The sequence below is a fragment of the Mesoplodon densirostris genome, chromosome 1 (assembly GCF_025265405.1).
Source record: "Mesoplodon densirostris isolate mMesDen1 chromosome 1, mMesDen1 primary haplotype, whole genome shotgun sequence".
NCBI lineage: Eukaryota > Metazoa > Chordata > Mammalia > Artiodactyla > Ziphiidae > Mesoplodon > Mesoplodon densirostris.
The window spans coordinates 2,884,904-2,905,995 of record NC_082661.1 but is presented as its reverse complement, the minus strand read 5'-3'; the positions used below and the strand labels follow the sequence as shown (position 1 = coordinate 2,905,995).

General features: G+C 50.5%; 1 protein-coding gene across 13 annotated transcripts in view; it reads right to left on the bottom strand.

The window, feature by feature from the left end:
* The window catches only part of EBF3 (EBF transcription factor 3), a 115,831-nt gene that overhangs the window by 86,987 nt on the left and 7,752 nt on the right, over positions 1–21,092 (bottom strand). The gene's annotated exons all lie outside the window — the stretch shown is intronic.

Genomic DNA, 21,092 nt, shown 5'->3' with positions numbered 1-21,092 from the left:
GAGCACTGGCACACGGGGCGCCGTGAGGATCCACAACCCGGAATCGTGGGGCCCCAGGAACAGGCTGGGGAGCAGGACCACTGTGAGCCGTGCAGGGGGGCACGGGGCAGGGCGTGCGGGGGTGCAGGGCGCTGCTCGGGCCAAGGAGGGACGGGACTGGCACCCTGAGGGGTACGGGGAGAGGCTGATTCCAAACAGGAGCACCGAAAACTCAGACTGGTGATGCATGTTCAGAAGTATTCCAAGGGCTGAAACCAGCCTGCTCAGCATTACAGACGGCATTCGATCGAGTCAAAGCGATTCCTTCACACACAAAAGAAGGAAAACAGATCTCGAAACCCTCAGAAGCCACGGAGGGTCAAGTGGTCCCGTGAGTGGGAGGGAGGGGTTCCTGCTCTGGCCCCCGTGGATCTCTGCAGGCCAAATCCCAGGAGAGCTGGGGGTGCGCGGTGAGTTGTGTTTAAAGGCCCCAACGCCTCCCTAGATTTCTGTGCACTTCCTCACCCCCGTGGAGCCCCACTGTGCCCATGAGCAGGGTCCCAGCCAGCAGAGAGAGGGTGAGTGGGTGGACAAGCACAGCCCTGCGGGGCAGCTGGGCACCTCCATCCCACGCCTGCCCTGCCAGTGCCAGCCACTGGGCCTCAGCCTGGGCACACCCCCCCACACCGGGCCCACACTGGTGCCCCTGGGTGCGCTCTGCCCATCGGGCCAGCACCCGCCTCTCCAATCTGTCCCCTTCCCCCTCTCCCACTCTCCCCCAGCTTCCTTCTCACAGCTGCACGGTTCCGGGCAGGACCATCCCATGGATGAAGACCCAGCCCTCCGCTCCCGTGCCCTGCCCGGACTGGGGTTATCAGACTCGCAAGTGAAACTACAGGACACCCGGTTCAATCTGAATTTCAGAGAAGCAACGACAGATGTTGTAGGATAAGTATGTCTTAGGCGGTATTGGGGATAAACTTAACCTAAAACATCCGTCGTTGCTTCTCTGAAATCCAGACTGAACTGGGCGGGGGGGGGTCCTGTGCTTTGTGGGGCCTTAGCTTTGACTGAGCCTGTCCCTCCCTCCTTTCCCACCCCTGAGCTGCGGGCTCCTCCTCCTCTCCACCTGGAAAGTCATCATCACCCCCAAGACCCAAGGGGCCTTCCCGCCCTCCAGGCAGAGACATCACTTCCTCCTGGGCTGGCCCAGGAGCTCAGGGCAAATCACCCCCCACCCCACCCCACCCCCCAGGCACTGGCTGCAGGTCCTGCCTGACCAGCAAGGCCTCCATCTCGGTCATCAGGGGCAGGTGTCATCTTAGGAGTTCACAGCTGTCCCTTATACATAGTAGGTGCTCAATAAACACCAGCAACTCTAACCGGGGCCCCCTCACAGCACACAGGGTCCTGGTAGGTGCCTCCTCCTGGCGAGGTCCTCCCTGCTCTCCCTTCGGGAAGCCCAGCTTCCTCTCCTGGGAGCTGTTTGACGACTGCCCATTCGCATACTATTAAGCAGCAGCCTGAGTGCTGGGCTGTAGGGTTTCTGAGTTCACCCCCCCTCAGTTCCCTCCAACTTCCGCCTGTTTCTCCCTCGCTCATTCTGCTCCTGGTACGAAGAGGGGAGTCCCGGAGGCTGTGGACAAGGGGAGCAATTCCACGGGTGCCAAACGAGCCCGCACATGGCTGCAGTACACGCTCCACCCTCAGACCTTCGCTGCCCCCCCTGCGGTCAGACCTACGGTCAGCAGGACATACGCTGGGCACTGTGGAGCCCGGGGCTGGCCCTCACAAAAGCCCAAGCTCATTCTCTGTGTGAAGCTGGGCCTCTGGAACCTTCTGGAGGCCTCTGGAACCTGGCAGATCAGGTCTGGATCAGGAGAGATCCGTGTGCCTGGGGGGAATCTAATCAGAACATGGGGCCTGTGGGCTTCCCTGGTGGCGCAGTGGTTGAGAGTCCGCCTGCCGATGCAGGGGACACGGGTTCGTGCCCCGATCCCGGAAGATCCCACATGCCGCGGAGCGGCTGGGCCCGCGAGCCATGGCCGCGGAGCCTGTGTGTCCGGAGCCTGTGCTCCGCAACGGGAGAGGCCACAGCAGTGAGAGGCCCGCGTACAGCAAAAAAAAAAAAGAACATGGGGCCTGTAGGCATCTGCGCTGTCCTCATCAGGAGTCCGGGCGGGGGTGGGAACAGGAAAACTCATGAGGCCCTGGGCTGCTTCTCTCAGCGGGATTCTGGAGGGTCTTGCACTCACCTGTCTCAGCCCCCAGAGCGGAGTCAGGGCCCCTGTGATGGGCTGCCTGAGGCCTTAGCTGCCAGAGGGGATGATGGGTGCCACTCCGCCTGGCTTGGGCTAGGAGGGAGGACCCAGTACTGCCATCCCAGGCACAAGTGAGCACGTCTGTCTGTCCTGCAAACTCCCACCAACGGGACCCGCCTTGAGGGCACAGCAGGGGCCCAGGCCCTGGCGCTTCAGACCTGAGAGCTGCCTCACAACTAAGCACAAGGCCTGGAATCCCACGGGGAGACACGCGCACCCCCCCGAAGGCTGGTGCACAGCAGGCAGCAACACCCCCTGACCAGAGCCACTCGTGGCCTGCCCGTGGCGCCCTGCACAGGCAGTTCTAGGGCACCGGTCCTCAGCCCCACTGGGCCAGCCTGTGGTCCAGTAGTGCAGACGAGCCCAGGGGCCTGACCTGCACGTCCAAGGGTCACTGCCATGGGGGGAGCTCAGACTGATGCCATCCAGTCCAGAGCCCAGCCCTTGCCACACCAGCCCCTGCCACGCCAGCCACGCCAGCCCCTTGCCACACCATGACCTTTTGGCAGAGCCAAAGGACTTCCCAACTTCATAGACAGTTTGGCCCCTGGTTCCTTCACACTGGATTCCACGTGGTTCGATACATGAGAAGAGCTCTAAGTCGTGGTCCACCCGACCCACGGCCAGCTCTGGACAGGAGGCTCAAAGGCCGGCAACTGCAACAGGGAGCGAACGGGCCCCTCGGAGTTGGAAGGGCCTCCACCCGGGGAAGGCAGCGCGCACTCAAACACACGGGCACCTCGCCACCCTGGGAACCTCGAACCTACACTCGGGAGAAGCCTCCGTGGGCAGCGGGGCCTCGGGTTTGAAGGCTGCAGAGAGGCCCCCGGTTGAGCAGAAGGCTGGGACGCTTTCCACAGCAGCATCCAGCTGAGGGACTCGGGGAAGGGGCTCCCTGAGAACAGAGGGGCCCCCGGGGACACGCCCATGGGCGATGTTAAGAACAGTGAGCAAGACTCTTGTCCTGTCTCCCAGCTCTCACGACGCATCAGCCCTGTTGCAAGGCCATGCCCCTGCTACCCACGGGGGGTCTGCAGGGTCCGTCTGTCCGTCCACACACACTTGTCTCAAAGGTACACGTGGGCCAGAGGGGATCCCCATACGCCCGGTAAAGGACCACAACTGGGGGTCCTTGGGAGAAGAAAGACCACCCGCCCCTGGCCTATGGAGTGGCCCTGGGCTGTGTCTGTCCCTGCACGGGGTCTGGTCACAGGTGGGGTCTAGCAGAGACCCTCCCCCTCCCCCTCACTGCCCACCCCTGGGCCAGCCATCCTGGGCTGTCACAGCACGGCCACTGGGAGCTGTTCCCAGGAAGCCCAGCGTCCCTTCCCAGGCCCAGCTTTCACTGGTCCATGCCCCACCTGACAATTCCTGAGGGATTTCCAGGGGAAACACTTCATCCCTGCATCTTTCAGACTTAACAGGTGAAGCACGATGAAAAATCATCCTTTTCCTAAATAATGTTATTTTCTCTTAAATGCGCTCAGGGAACAATTTTTATAAAATATAATTCAAAATACTTAAAAGTAGCGCAAACCACTTCCCGGCATGTTCACTGGCGTCACGTCCACAACTGTGCCCCATCATCATACAAACTTGGAAAGAGACCAAAACAGAAGCACCTCCAGGAGAACCCAGGAAGAACCTCTCTTCCACTCTCTGGTACGTTGCCTGTCCAGGGCGGCTTCGAGACAGTGCTCTCCCAGGGAAGCCCTCCAGTAAACAGAAAGGGTTTTGCTCTGGAATGAAAGCCAGCGTTTTGTTTGTTTGTTTTTGTTTTTTAATGTTGGTGGGGGAAAGAGGCAAATGATTAAACGTTTTTGGATGAACAGCACAAGCAGGTAGGAGCTGGGCGATCGGTGGGTGGGTGAGTGGCTGTCTTCGCCAGCTGTCACCCGAGAGGAAGGACGGACCACAGCTGGAGGGCCAAGGCGCTCCCTCGCATCCCGGGCTCTGGCCTTTGCTCAGGCACTTAGAGACTACTGAGTTGGGGGAGGGGAAGGCAAGACGCTATCTCGGGCCCTCTCATAAAACCAACCTGGGGAGGCGGAGAACTTTGGGGGCACAACCAGGACGGACCCACTGGCCAGCCTTCTGGATCCCATCAGACTGACAGGGGATGAAGACACGGGCTCACGGAAGCCACCAGTTGGCATCTGATAACTCAATTATCCCAACTCGATCCTTTCAAAGCCCCCTGAACCTCTGACCTGTCCCAAACAACAAGGCCTCTTTGTGTCTCTGCTTCATATGGACGCAAGGCTGCTCCACTGCACAAAATAACTTGGGAACCTCAAGTTCACTACATTTCTGAAACGGATCATCTCACCCAACCAGAAGGTGGTACCTGTGCAGGGCAAGGGCACAGACAGTCTCCTAGGACTTGCCGTCCTTTGCAAGAGCAGAAACAAAGTGACATTAAAGCAGACTTGGTGGGTAAAGAAGACAGGACCTGACGGGCGGCCCCCGCCTTCCGCACCACCGTCCCCGCCAGCCACTCTTCCCTCCCCCCGTTCAGTGAGCTTCCTGTCACCTCACAAGTGACACACAACACGCGGAGGACCTCTTTAAGTCTGAAGACAGTATTATGATTTAAATCTATGGAAACAACTCTAGAGTTCATCAACAATAAACAATAACCAGCAACAACATTCAAAGGTTTCACTCCGGCCATCTGGTGATGTATGTGAACTTCCCTATCCATCAAGGTTCTTACCGTGCAGGTTTCGTTTAAGACGTGCTTTTTTGTTGTTGTGTTGTTTTGTATTTGTTTGTTTTGCCAGATCTGGCGAGGAAACGGTTCAAGGGAAATCCAGACCAGAGCCGGCCAACTCTGCTGCAATATTTGCATTTTCTACTAAAGACGACCATAGTATTATAGTTCTGCACCTCTGGATTTCTCTAGTCATAGAGCCTAATCAGATTGAAACCCTTTCAGCACTTCTCATTGATAAATGGAATTAGAATTCCCACGTGGAACCAGAAATCCTCGGGTGTCGAAGGGAAACTCTGTCACACACAAGCCGATGCTAGACCATGTCTAAATTTTTTACAGGCCAAGAAAATGGTACCAACACTCTGTAACCACTCATACGTAATGTTTCTAAATCCAGCATCCTGATAACTTAGGAGCAATTACACCAAGCCCCGTGGGTGCCTCTGGTCCTAGATTAGAGGGTCCTCCGTGTCCCCCCTCTAGAGAGTATCACTCCTGGCGGCTCCCCCATGAAGGGATGTGCTCCATCGGACTCACTTCTGAGCGCCAGCCCCGAGCACCCACTGCTCTAACACGCGACGGGGCACAGACGCCCCGCACATCCCCTCGGCCGACCGACACGGTGCCCACCCTGGCTCCGCCCCACACGCCATCCGCGGGCCGCCACCCCGCCACACAGACAGCGGGGCCCCTCCGTGCACGCCACACACACCGCCTCCTGTGATCTGCCGTCACAAAACGCCTCGCCTTTCCAGGTGGCCGAGAAAGCCCAGAAGCTCAGCTCAGAGTCCCCTGGGCTGTGGGAACACGAGCCCACGGGCCTCCTGGGGCTGTGCAGGGAGGAGGGATGAATGAAGGGCCCCAGAGGCCTGGGTTCGAATCCTGCTGCACTCCTTCCCAGTTCAGTGACCTCAGACGGGCCCCTTAATGTCCCCAAGTCTGAGGGAGGAAATTACAGTATTTCATAGGATCAGGGCCGTGGCCGGCATATCTTGTGAAGAGCCCTGACTTTTCGCTTAGGAAACGTGAGTGGCTGTTGTCAGCTTGGTTGTGACACCATCGTGATTTGTCACGACGGGGACGCTGTCCCCATACTCCTCCTCACACCCGCTGAGACGTGGCGGGGGGGGCAGAGGGCGGGGAGACAGCCTCACCCCCTCCTCCTGGCACCCTGAAAGTCCTCCAGGCCTCAGGAAGAGCCACGGGGAGTCAGGCCCAGGCTACGCACGGAGCACCCACCCACGAGACCGATCGCCAGGGCCGCCTTTGAGGCCCGACTCTGGCTCCTGCCAGCCAGGGGCGCCCGCGACAGGCCGCAGCGAGCCAGCCAGGACGGTACAACCAGGCGGACCTGGGGCCCTGGGTCCGGGGCTGCCGCAGTGAGAGGTAGGCACCGTCCTCGTGGCCGGGAACGAGACTTCTGCTCCCCGGGACCCCCCTCGGAAACTGGGTGACAATGTACAGAAATACGGACGCATTTTGAATCGGGAAAGTAAAACATCCTACCTTGATAGGTAGGTCGAGGTGAGGTAAGTCAGCACGAATTCGGCTGCTGGCCTGCTGGCGGGCATCAGGCCAGAGGCATGAAAGGACCCTGTGGCAGCTTAGGGGGATTTAGCGGGAGTATCAGCTTACAGGGCAGCCGGTGATGTCAGGAGGCCAGGGTGGGGCTCGGGGCCCCCCCGCTCAGAAGCAGGAGGCATGAAAGCCCAAGAATTCGTGGAAGGAGCAGCACACGCTCCTGTCCCAGCTCAGCAGGTGCACCTGGGATGCCAGGCGGCCCTTCCCGAGGCCTGCGGGGGGCCATGGGCTGGGCTTTCCAGGGAACCCATCACCCAGGAATGGCACCCAGACCGGGGCTGGAGGAGAGGTGCTGGGGCCACAGAGTTACAGGAGAGGTGGCTCGGGTCCACAGTTGCGGGGCCCCTGGGATGCAGCGTGTGACACGGGCTCCAGGGTCTCAGAAAGCGGGAGGTGGGAGGGCTTTCCTTGCCCAAAGGGCTGGGCCCTCGCGATGGCCGCGCGTGCAGGTAGCGAGGAGTGGGGAAAGAGGCGGAAGAGGTGAGCAGGACCCTCCACCTCGGAGGGACGCCGGAGGGAGGGGCCAGGCGGACACGGCAGTCCTCGGAGGAGCCTGACTCCGGAGGTGACAGGGTCAGGCCGCCCTCCGGAAGGAGTCCTGGAAGCAGACCGGACCTGGGTGGAAGCACCAACAAGAGACTCTGCGCAAGTCCAGCCTCCCATGGGAGGAGAGCACACACTGGCTGGGGCACCCATGGCCGGGCACAGGGTAGGGTCCCCATCCAGATGGGGGGTGCGGTAGGCGGGGAGCGGGCCGACACACGAGGACCTGGCAGCTACACGGCCACCAACGTGGACACATTGGTCCCAGCCCCAGACAGCAGTGGTCCCAGCTCCCAGCCCTCACGTCCCTCCAGCTACAAGACAAACGCCCACATCGTCAGGGGAGCCTGGCCGCCCACTGGAGGCACACGGGCCTCCGGCTGCTAACTATAGGTCCCTGTGCATCAACCGCTTTTCATTTACAAGTTCAGGAAGACAAAACTGTGGTTGTATCTGGGGGATGTGTGTCTTTGTGGATGTCGAGTGATTTTAGAATGTCTTCCTGATGGGGAAACGGCTGGGTGGCCCAGGACTCTCTTTACTCTGGTGATGTCTATCCCAGGACAGCAATATAAGATGCATTAACAAAAATAACCGTCCCCCGAAATCACAAAAACAGAAAAGGTATTTAGCACTGACGCTGTGGGAGGGGGTGGCTTTTAGTTCAGTATCTCCCAAACAAAAGAAAACAAATCTAAGCATCCCCATGTCCACTTTCCCAGGGCTCCCAGCCACCATGTGCCTGAAAGGACAGCCTTCATGCCACACGACAGTGACAGGCACCTCAGAGCTCTGGACCTGCCAAGTGAAGCTGCCCTGCAAAACAGATAATTCAGGCCCTGTGGGGATGGGGGAATGGGGATCTGCCTCATCCAAACAGGGAGCATTCCAGAGACAGGATCTCTGCTTTTTAATGCGTGTAACGATAACATTTATTTCTTCTATATAACACTTCCTGTTTGCAGATCTGGCGACTGCATTTCAATCTATCATCGACAAGATCTTATTTTTAAATGCACTCAGTGGAAAATCGTATTAAGTATTTGCAACGGATTTTAGAAGACCAAAACGGCCATTCCTTGCGTGCAAATTTAACCGGGGGTGAGGGGAAGTCATTTTTTTGTGCAGAGCGCTCAGGTAACAGGGGTCCGCCCTGAGGCCAGTCACCTCCGTGCTCCTTTGACACTGGCCACACATATCGACATGAGTCCAGTGGACCTCAGAGCAAGATACATCCTAATTTATAGCATTTACTTATTTATTGCTTTCTAAGGGATGTTTTCTTCCATGTTCTCAGAGAACGGCTGCAGAGAAGACAGGTTTCTGTCCTCCATTCTCAGCTGCTCCGCCTGCCTGATGGGAAGTGACTATCAGCTCCCCTGGCTGCACAAAAAGCCAACTATTTCTTCCACACAAACAAGGCCAGTCAGGGTGTCTGCACGCTGCCAGGCGGCTCTTCATTACAGCCGTGCCTGACCCGGCGTTCCCAGTTGGAGGGGATTCCAGCGGCTCTCCACAGACAAATAAACAGCAAATACTTACAGGGGACAGCCTTGTAGAACTGATTCCTTAATCAACAGTTAAAGAAGCAAATTGGATTTGCCCTATCACACACACACAAAAAAAAATGAATTCCAGATTGTCGTTTTTGTCTTAAGTACAAGAAGGTTGTCTTATAGGCTTGGCTGGATAATTTCATTTTAAAAGTATAGCTAAAATTTGACATCCCTGGGGATTTGTGGTTTTCTCCATCATTATATAACTGTAAACTTCTGGATGTTAGAGATTGGATAATTTCTTGCAGCTGGACCTGGCCTCCAGCGCCCTTGGCCGTTCAGGATGAGCGCCAACGGCTGGCCAGCGTTACCAGTCGGGCTCGGGAACGAGGCAAGTCCCCAGCACGCGTCTCCAAAGTTTCAGTGTGCGAGACTTTTTTTTACTGATTTTCCCAAATACAGGTTCTTCTCTCTCTGCTCTCAGTCAAAGGAATGGTTAGAAATTCTCTGCACAGGCTGTCTCTATGCTAGCGAGTGAAACACAACAGAAACACACACGCAGTCTCTTTTTAAGGCTTCGGGGTTGGATTCTGTTGAGCAGTTTTTCTGTGCCGAGTTCTTTGGGACCATATGTTCGCACGACATTATGGAGGGAAGCTGGCCTCCAGCACAGGACAGGCCTGGGCTAGCAGACCCAGTCAAAACTGTAAAACGCTCCGTGAAACTGTGGCAAGCAAGGTGCAGCGTGAGTCTCCATGGGTGAAATATGCCCCCCACCCCGACTTTCCCACCCTGTGCATGATTTCTGAGTTGATTAACATTTCATTTCTAGTGTTATGTTATTACAGCCTTTATGTTTTAATCCATTTTTCACAGCGTGGGAAAAGAAAAATATCACTATTCTAGTAATCAAGTTATTCCTGTAAAATCCTAAATAAAATCAGAAGTTTATTAAAGATATTTATCTTATACAACAAGAATAAAATCAATTTGCTCTGCCAGTCCAGCATCCCATTACAATAACATTAAAATATACTGTTTGTTTGCGGGAGGGGCCATGTCTCTTTTCAGATTGGTCAGTGAGGAGAGGACCAGAGTGCACTTCGTTCAGAAGAGCGGCCTGGCAGCTGGACGCGGAGGAGAGCATTTTTATTGTTAATCAATGCCAATCAATTCTGAGCCTTGATGTTAAATAGGGATCAATACCACTGGCTGCAGATGAGATCTGATTTCAATTGGTGAGCAAACCTGCAGAAGTTTTTAATCATCAGGTAAATCAAGACCTGGAACATAAGTCAGATGAACTAATATAGGCCGTGCAGGACCTCTCTTGCCACTGATCCAGCACAAGGAAATTTCTGTCATATTTCATTATCACTCTTAGGGCAAGCTGAAGGCAACGTTTGGGGAGCATTTTCTGAGCGGGAGCTGGAGCGCCCCTCACACCGCACAGTCATCCCTCCTGCAACTGCAGGCTGCTGGTCCACCGAGTATAGTTATACGTATGCCCCATGAATCTCATTTTATGCGATTAAGATCCATAAAAATTCAATAGCTTTTCTTCTGCAATTCACATTTTACCTGGTGAAATATCATAAGAATTTCATTATCTTTGCAGCTGTTGCCTAGGATCAAGCAAAGGTTATTATCCTCTTCGAAAACACTATAGAATATGTACGAAAATGTCAGGAGAACTGGGCATTTAAAGCTTGATTTTTTAAAAGAAAAACACTGTCTGAAGTTTAGAATAAACTGTACTTGACATTTATGGACCATGATGCATTTCTCGGTAAACTGATTTTGCAAGGAAATTCTTTGAATTCGACTCTGTGGCTGGATGGTAAAAGGAAAAGGAAAAATGGGGAGGGTTGGCGTGGGGGCAGTGCTTGCTGGAGGTGGAGGAAGAGGCGAGAAAGTGGGGGGAGATGGCAAAGCAATTCAAAACCAAAGTGCCCCCCACGCCTACCCCCCGCCCCCGCACGTCAGCCTGTATAGGATTTCCTAACCTTTCAGATAACCATCACGGGGACGATAACTCGGGAGAACCCTAACCGACTGCCAGGGCCTAATCCTATGGATCATTCAGGCCCGTTTAAAGCATTTGAAGAAAAATGGCCAGTGCAAAGAAGGTGATTGATCAGAAAGCTCTGTAAATCACGCGGATTCGGCACAGTCCTCGGCCTCCACTGCTAGGGTTCCATCTAGGATGATAAATTAGCATTAGATGGGACCTAATGAGTTTACTAAACATTTGGGATTTGTGCTAATAAACTGGCCGGCTGTGAACTAGCAGAAGCGATGAGCAATCCCGGGGCTCCTTCTTATCTCCGTACATGACAGTTAAACCACGCTTCCAATCTGCGATCAATTCATCATCCAACACCATTGTACATCCTTCACAAAAAGATAATTACTGCTTCCCTGGATCCGAACACTCCTATTTCCTTGGAATTGCAGGTCTTGATAGCAGCACGGTCACCGCCTCCGCTGAGCCCCACTATACAGCTCTATTTATGATCATTATTTTCGCCTAAACAAGCCTTTTTCCTCAACTTGATAACGAAACCTGCTATGATGAGAAGGGAACAGTTAAGGCATTGTTTCCTCTGTGGAGTGCTTTTACGTTTAGTGGAGGCCGCTGACAAATATTTTATTCAGGGCATTAGTAAAAGTTTCCGCTCGTTAGAAGATATCGCTTCCATTTCCTTCAAAAAAAAAAAAAAAACCTGTTCCCGGCTCCGATTTGTTCAAAAACAGAAAAGGGGCAAGAGTAAAGCAAGTAGTGTAACAGAGAATAAATCAAAACGTGATTAAAAAGACCGGAGCGGTTTTCAAATCACATGCCCCTGGCTTTGCTGCCTTCAGACCCTCCGTCCCTGCCTTGCACGGGTCTGCCCTGCCGACTGGTCAACTCTGTTTGACCCCCAGCGCACGCAGTAAATTACCATAACACACAACTCTGAAACAATGTAAATTAGTTACTGCTCGCCGTCTAATAAATGGGAACAAATGTGTTTGGGGCTGGAGTGGGGTTCTGGATGCTATAATTGCTGGGAATAATTATAATGGGGTCTTAGGAAATACAAGCAGCAGTCACTTGTCATGACAAATACACCTGGCCCAGCACATACGCTTCTGACCGCAAGACTTGTAAGAGCCAATTTTTTTTTCCTTAAAGTTAAAATATACTTGGAGACGTTGCTTTATTCACCATCACGTCTGAAAGCCTTTTTAAAACCATAAAGCGTATCTCTGTGTCATATTATTCAGAACCAGGGCAAGTTTATTTTTACTGTACAGCTTTTCTTAGATTGCCATTGCGTGCTACAGACTCCGTGAGGGCAGCGAGTCCGACACAAAAGCTTGGGTGACCAGCAGAAGAGGGAGAGAGTCAGTCATTTGTTGGGGCAGCGGGAGAGAGCAGGATCTGTTTCTGAGCCACACAAAGGCACACCTCTGGATGGGAAACGTAGCCGTTTATTAACTTGCATAACTCATTTATTTGTTCAAAGTAATGATCTTTGGGGAAAGGGCTGTTATATTTAGAACCCGCTTGTCAAATTTAATAAATGATAGTTATTGCCATTTTTTTTCCCCCTGAAAGCACTTTCCCAGAGCCTTCCCACCTTTCCCTGGGGCCCCCACTGGCCAAGGACCAATGGGCAGCCCACGTCTCAGTAACTGATGGCCGCTGCCCGGATCCGGCCCACGACCTCGGATGGTGGGGATGAGCATCACGTCTGATCCAATCCCCCACTTATTTCCTGACCCAATCTTCCTGATGTCAGAGGACGAATCGCTTCATTGAGAAAATGGAAATGGACGGGGAGCTCCCTTTGGCAACATTTCCAATAACCAAATATCAGGAAGGAGAGACACAGAGAGGCTGCCGGGACCACCCCATCCCCGCACGCTGATCTGATTTACAAACCTTTCCTAATGTGAAACAAATGCTGTGGGTGTGAATTCATACTTAACCATAAAAACCCCTGCATTACCCTGTCTCGTATTAAATACCACATAGAACTCTCAGCAGGTTTCATGTTGTGTTTTACTGTCAGCAATGGCTAAAGCTGGCCTAACATTTTGTTTGGCAATTAGGACAATTTGTAGTTTAATTTATTAAACCAAAAAAGCCAACAACTACACTCCATGCCGAATTCATTCCGTTTTTATGCACATCTGCCTTCCCAATAATTTAATCATTCTCCTTTTATGGCCTACGCTATTTACGTATCCCCAAAAAGTATTATTTAGGGGGAAAAAAACCTGAAAATAAGCAAAACTGAGTCATGCCACTTAAATAAATTCTTGGTGAAAAGTTTAAATGTTTTCATTGCTTTGCAAAGGAGTCAACTGTTTTTGTTTTTTTTTAATGGGGTGGGACATGTAAACTTCCAAAATCTCAAGAACCCCACAAACGACATCTAAACATCACTATGTACTTCCATAAGCTCAGGAGTATACGAGTTTATCACAAAAAAATGCCAGGACATTAAATGAAAGGAAAAATATTGTCCAGAAACCTTTAAGAAGAAAAAAAAATGAAATCCATGAAGTATTACAGTGGCTATGAGGCCACAAAAACACATAGAGGAAACTTAAATGTATATTTCTAAATGAAAGAAGCAGTCTGAAAAGGCTACATACTGTGCGATTCCAACCCCATGACTTTCTGGAAAAGGTAAAACTATGGACACAGTAAAAAGATCAGTGGTTGCCACAGGGTAGGGGAAGGGAGGGATGAAGAGCCAGAGCACAGAGGATTTGTAGAGCCGGGAAAGAAGCTATCCTGTAGGACACTGTAACGGCAGATACATGTCACCATACATTTGTCAAAACTCACAGAAGATACAACACCCAGAGTAAACCCTAATGTAACGTACGGACTTCAGTTAATTACAATGGACAACGTTGGCTCACCCATTGTAGCAGTGCACCTCACCAATGCAAGATGGTACCAAGAGGGAAAAGGAGGGGGTGTTAACATAGGGACTAATTTCTGCTCTCAAAAGCTGCTCTCAAAAATAGTCTATTAATTTTTCTAAAAATAGTGTCAGAGCACTTCGGAATCTACATCAGATGCAGAGGAAGAAATGCCAGGTTGGGGTGGACTGTCACTGGGGCAGGTGTGGCTTCAGTGTCCCTGCCCGATGACCACCCGCCCCCGGCACCCGCCTGTGTCTCCCAGGCTTTCCTCCTGGCCATGGGATGTCATCCTACGGAGCCTGGACATGTGGTCCCCAGCCATGACACCTTGGAAAGGATGTCGGCATGAACCTGTCAGAATAGTGCCTGCAGGCCACACCCCGATGCTGAAGGTCTTAGAAAACTTAGGGGACCCTCAAGGAGGAACCCCCTCCTGGACAGGACTGGACAGGAGCACTCCCGACCCCTCCCCCCTGCCAAGTGGCTTTGCAGGGTGTTCATGTAAACTAAAAGGGGGCACTCTGCCCCCGTGGGCCTTCTGTGCAGGCCCTGTCTCAGCCCAGAGTCGGGGTGGCCTGGCTGCACTGCCCCCACATGCACGCCCTGGGAAGTGGGCTGCCCTCACGCCCGTAATCAAATCCCACGTTTGTGCTGCACAGATGTCACCCTCAGATGGCCCCGGACCTGGCGCGGGCTCCAGCCCCGTGCTCAGCCCCTCCATCACGTCCAGACTGGCCATTTCTGCGAAAGCTTTCTATTTCTAGTTCAGTGAAAAGCCCCAGCAAGGGTGAGGTCGTGCGGGTTTTGTCCGACACCACTGTGGAAACCCTCTCCTCGGAGGGCGGGCTTCGACGGTCAAGGCTGGTCTTTCCGCCCTTTGGAAATGCGTCGTCGCCACGCTGCACGTTTTTAGGGCCTTAAACACTGCCCAAGTTTGTGTCTTGTTTGAACATGGCACCCTGCCCCCAACTGCCTTCTGCTGAGAGAGAGGGAACGGGAAAATACAGGCGACCAGGGAGGCGGGGAGGGGAGGGGCGCGGCTGGAGCTGCCTGTCTGGGCGAGCGCTGGGCCCCTCCCCAGATGTGTGAGCTGAGCCCTGGGCTCCCGGTCAGCAGAGACCCTCTGGAGCCGGCTCCTTCCGCCAGCAGGGCCTGGGCTCTGGGTCCTACAACAACACCGCTGGAGCCCCTTCCTTTCCGTACATGTTAAACTCATTTCCTAGTGAATTACTGGGAAAGCCAGGCGCTCCCCCCGCCGCTGTGCTCAGAGGATGCGCTCCATCCACTCTGGCACTGCGGGCCAGCTTGCATTTTGAGCATTTTCTAGCTGAGCAACTTCCAGCGAAGGAATTACAGAGGGATATTTTTCATTTGTTTTGTTTTTAAAGGGAAGGGGAAATGAGTGATTCAGAAACCACCAAAATAAGAGTTTCCCTATTACCACCCCTCCCCACCCTCCCCGCCCCCCCGCAGTGCTCTTCATGGAATTGTTTGCAACTTCATAGCATTTATTACGTTGGCAGGTATCACTGACCTCTCTGAAGCAACAGTTCTGAAAACAGTTTTCTCAAGCTTCTACAATCTAATGAACGCTAGTTACCCCCAAGTCTAAGAAGCTTATAAAATACAACCAAGAAAACCCAGAACACATAAAATTCCTCTGCTTATTTTTCTAAATTACAGCCATATTTTTATTTTAAAGCATTAATAATACCAGCATAATGTCTCACTATACAGAGTTTTGACCACAAACATTTTTGGGAGATTTGCTCTGAAGATAAACAAACAAGAGGAGCTTGTGTTCTAGCAAAGCTGACAGAGTGAATGGTTTTCATTTTCCCCGAGTGTGAGCTCCAGAAGCTTTGCCAAGTACAGGTTAAGCTCCTTGAGTTTTCACTTCCTGTACCCCGACCTGTCAATCACTTCCTGTCTGCAACGACAATTTCCATCATTAGAGCTGGGGATTTTTATCTCCTGCAACGGGACTCCCGTTGCCACCGTTAGTTTGAATTCTGATAAATTATTCACCATCTTTGAAAAGTAGCCGAAAATTACACCATCCACGTGCACCACCGCTCTGCAGCCAGGGTCCCTGTCCTCCTGGTGTGCCTCCAAGTGCTCTGACGAGGCCAGCTTCTCCCGCTTTCTTCGGCGGCTCGAGAAGGCCTCTGGCCAGCCCCAATTATCTTCTGGTGCACAGAGAGTAATTATTTGCTTCCTGTAAGCATGCGTAACAGAACCCAGAGTTTGGACGGCTTTCCATAAGGTAATCCAATTCATCCAAGCCATCCTAACACAATTACAGGCACTGGCAATATCTTTGCTTTTCACCTGATAAGGCTGCCGCAGAAGCGCGGGATGGCTTGCGTCAACATACCTCCCGGACTATAGCTTCTGACAGCCCTGCGTTCGGCCCCTCCCCTCACCCCCCTGCATGTGCCTACCCAGCAGCATGCTGCTCCCGGGCTCCTGTGCACGGCAGCTCCGAGGAGGCTTCTCCCTTGCACAGGCGGATGAGCATAAGAGCTGTTTCAGAGCGTTCCGGAAGTCATGATGGGTGTGCGGCTGGTTCTAAAACCCGTCCTTCGACAGGCCTGGCCGTGGAGTCCTCAGCCAGGCCAGGCGGCCGTAAATCTCTGCAGGCCTCCCGGGCCTAGACCAGAGATGCAGGCGCTGGGCCTGGCGGTGGCTGTGTATAGCTGTGGCCGGCGACTGCACGCTGGCATACAGTGGCGGGCAGCCTCAGACTTAGCGTGTGTGATGTCAACTCTCTAATCCCGGGGCTTCCAGGGAGAAAATATACAAAGTGGGGACTGTTTCTGGTGTCTCCCCCTTGAAATGAAAGCATGTCATTGTGGCTCAATAATGCGGCTCTTCCTTTTCTGTTTATTTTCAGAAGTTTATGGGGAAAAAAATGTTTAAAGGATGAATGAGCACGCTGAACTTTTTGCCTCTCTCTGCTGGCATGCCAGGGAATAAAACAGCCATTCACACCTGAGCACGGAGAAGCCAAATGGGGCCAGTGCCAGGCAAAATCAGATTCTTTGTAGCCACGTCCATTCATCCAAAGTGTGCGTTCACGTTGCCAAATTTCTAGCTAATATTTTCCCTTCGCTGAAGCCCCAATGTATTAAAACAGATCCTGAACCAAAGAGCGTCTCAAACACACAGCCAACACCCAGAGAAAGACTCGGGGATCCCAGGCCTGTTGGCTGATAATTATATTCACCTCTTTCAGAAAACCGAGAAGGAGAAATTAACACCAAACTATACTGTTTTCATTGCGTTATGCAGATGAAATGACAAGTTGTCATTTAAGAAGTTAATAAACAGCCTCCGTTGTGCAGGTTATCCAAATGCTACTGAAGAGAAAACCTTGGATCCCTAAATGATGTGTAATTAAAATTATTTTTAAAATCCTCCCTGACAGGCCGGGGCTTAGCCAAAATGTAAATGACATTAAAGAAGACAATGAATTTAATTTTATTTAATGTCCCTTTTTGCAGATCCTCATTTACATAGCATTTTTAACAAAAGCGTTGACCTTATAAATGCTGGCATTTGTACAGCTCCCTCGGAGTTGGATTTAATCACGCTCGTGCAAAGCCATGAGGGAGGGAGCCTTAAGTTCTCTGCTTGGAGAGGGAGAAGGAATAAAAACATTGGGACTGGTCAAATGTTTATCCTCCCCGCTTCTGAAAACAACCTGACAAGAAGATGTAAGGGGCTAGGGAATAACCCGGTGCTGTTTGTAAGGCTTGGTAATAATCATACATAATCGTTTGGAAATATAGCTAATAAAAAATATAATGAGTGTTCAGCAAAATCGGCATTAGGCCCAAATTACATGATATTAATACTTGAACAGGTGCAGAAAGGCGCTTTAAATGAGGTAAATGAATAAAATGTCCCAGAGCACAACTGTGTGTGCTGACAAAAAGTCAATGCCATGAATAATTCAGTGAGGAGGACTGCCAGCAAAGGTCGGCTCTCTTTGACCTTTGTGACAGGAAGTGAAAGGAAACACTGTTGGCTAAAAAAAAAAAAAAAAAAAGGGAGAGAAAGAAAGAAAGAAAGAAAATCTCCAATCGGTCTTCAGCTACCGTTCTGCAATCACTTTAAAGGTGTAAACTTAAAACTCGTAAATGAATCAAAGGAAGGCTCTGGAGGGCTGGTGGATGGAGGGGGGGTTAAAACTGTGGATAGTTAGCTCTTCTGACTCAGGACCATGTGAAATCGCAGACAATGAGAGGTTAAGTCAATAATATTTTTCTACAACCCAATGTCAATTATGTATAAAAAATCTGAGGTCAGCTGAAAAGTATTTTCAGAGCCCACAGGGTTGAGATTTTGTAACAGCTGTTAAATATGACAAAACTCCCTCCTCCCCCCAAACTAAAGCTATTCCAAACTCTGTATGAAAGAAAATGGGATAAACAGATGTCTGGCTTCCAGACAGGAAAGCAGGACAGACTTGGAACGATAAAGTCTCCCGAACGCTACAGACCCCACGCCAGACTTACTGGGGAGGGGGCACTGCCTGCCACAGAGATGCCAGCAAGTAGGGCGCCTGAGACGGGGCCATCTGGAACCGCCCTGCCGAGCACGCCCCCGGCACGGCCCGGAGCACACAGTGTGGGACCCGGCCCCTCTGGACGGTCACCCCGCCCGGCGCCTGCCACCTCCCCAATCGGCCTTTCCACTTTGCAACAGTTGGACCTGCACCTCTGGTCCACTGAGGGCCAGCACGGAAGGGGAGGTAGGAACGTGGACCCTCCTGGGCGCTTCCCGAGGCCCGGGAAACACCAGGATGGCACGGGAGGTGGGCGAGAGGCAGAGTGTGGCTTTGGTTTAGCAGCTACACCAACATCCTGTAATCATTTACAGCCCTTGGAATGTACGGGTGAAACAGGAGAGATTTATCTGTTCATAGTTGGGATATGTGGACAATGGGTGTTCCTAATGAAGACCATCTGCTTTTGTGTTTTCCCAGAAAACATTATTCCATGAGGAAAATGATACTCCCTTCCTTTTCAGCAATACCCTAAAAATTTATGTGTGTGTATATATATATATTTGTGCATGTATACACACACATATATACATAAACATGGGTATGCATGCGTGAGTGTACACACATATATACATGTATGTGGGTGTGTGCATGGGTGTACACACACGTATATACATGGGGGTGTGTGCGTGGGTGTGCAAGCACACACACACACACATGCCTTCCCCCTCCCTGCATCTGGCTCTCTGCATCTCACCACCATCTACCACAGATGCTTGTTTCTGCAGCATCCCTTTACTGACCACGATTTTTCCTTTACAGTACTACGTTTCTCCTTTACCCCATTAGTTATTATTCTAAATATGCCACAGTATAATTATATTTGTGAAGCTATAAAAAAGGCACTGTTTCACCAAGAAGAATACAGTTAACGTAAGTGAAACCTTCACCATAAATTATAACAGTTTTGTAATGCAAAATATCCTCACTTCCCCCCCTCTTTTTTACAGAGGGGTCTTCCATGCTGTTCGTGAGTATTTAATGCTTCTGAAAGATAACTAAACTGAATTGTGTAATTAATTGACTTAAGGCATCGGAGTCTATAGAATGTGATTTCCCTGCCAGAGCAGGGAGCCTACCTCTCTGCTCTCATAACACAGAAAAGCAGTCTCAGTGTGCCAGAAGAGGCTCGGTGTGGGTTAGAACAAATGTGGGCCCATTGATCTCAATTCAGGTTGGAATTATCGGTTTATATCCTCAGGACAAATATGCCTTATCTGGTCAGAACCTGCTAAATGTATACAAAGGCCACAAGGAGCCGGCAAAGCACATTGTATATAATTCTTTTTTAAGCCAACTAACCAAGTGATGACATTGCTGATGGGGACCTGTAGACTGACTCACTGATTTGATGGGATATTTTATTCTGCAATACTCAAGAGGAAACACGGGCTAGAAACTCAACGTAAGCAACTAATTTTAGGAGGCAACACACACGCCACAGAAATGATTATCATTATGAAACTGAAACACATCTCAGTTGCGAAAGACTCCATCACTCTGAAGATATTCCCCTCCTATCGGTATTTTTCTTTCTCTGATTAACACAACTTGCCCTAGTGAACACTAAACTCTTCATTTTTTCCCCTAGAAATACGCCTTAAACTGGAGATTGTGCCAATACTGCAGTCATTTCACAAAGATTTACATCAAGCAACAAAACGCAAATAGTATTTGTCATGATAAGTGACAGCTCTCTTAAGAATGCTAAAAATGTATATTCTATTTGTCATTACATAAAACTATCCTTACCTTAAAATCCCTAGCATGGAAGGTGATTAAAATTCCTATAAAATTGTCATATCTTTGAATTTAGAAGGAGAGCAGATTTTTCATCAATAATTAAGACCTCCAAAGCATTCATGCCTGCGTAAATGGAGCCGCAATCCTCCTTATTCAAATAAACTTAGTAAACCCATTAACCAAATGTTTTTACATTTTTCACCTCCTCTCATGCTTCTAGAATATCAAATGATCACATACTTCTCTTGGGTTAGAGAGGTATCAGTAATCTCAGCACATATTTTAATTAACCAAACATAAGAGAACATTCACTCAGACAAGAATTAAAGAGTACATTTCTGCATATCTAAGGAAGATGTTTCCCATCATGTGATTAAAAAATAGTATTAAAAGTTATTCAGTATCAACAGTCAGTAACTGACTGAATGTCACACAAACCAAAAGTGATTTTGAAGGGAACACAGAGCATCCAAAATGTTAGTTGAATCAACACGGCTACTTCATTACTGTGCCATGCTAAAAACCTCATGATTTAAAAACAAGTCATCTTTTTAAATGTACAAATAGCACAAATTGAAGACAACTCAAAAGATGAAACACTTTACCATCCCGTATTAGGAGCACACGTGCACTGCCTTTTCAAGCACCTCACACTCAGACAAGATTCCAATAGCTGCTCAAACACTTTTAGCCATTCAAAAAATAAAATAAATTCAGTTACAAGACAACACTCCAAGGCCGTATAATTTCCACAGCCACAACACTAAAGACAAATATAATTATATTGATTTTTGTAGTTCGAGTCCTATACAGTGTTGAACTTGTTCTCAATTGCCTGAGTGACGGCCACAACTGGTCAACCCTATTTGATTACTAATAAGAGAGCTGTCCCTTCTGTCAGATACCGAACATTCTCCACTAAGCAAACAGCTATTCCAGCTAGTTAAACATTAGCATTGCTCTCCACTGGTGGCGCATATTTCTTGAGGCTTAACTCATAGAGTTTTCCGGGTTTAATTTTTCAGACACTGGACAGCAAAGTTCATGATCAAAAGATAACTTTGTAATGAAAGCTGCTGAAATTCAACCCCTCTTCAAAACAGTCTGAACCTCTGCTTCACAAAACTGGTGTCATATGTACACATCTAACATTTATTCAACTTGGGTACCAATTTCAAAATCTGCAGTCAATCACACACTGGGCCTTTTGC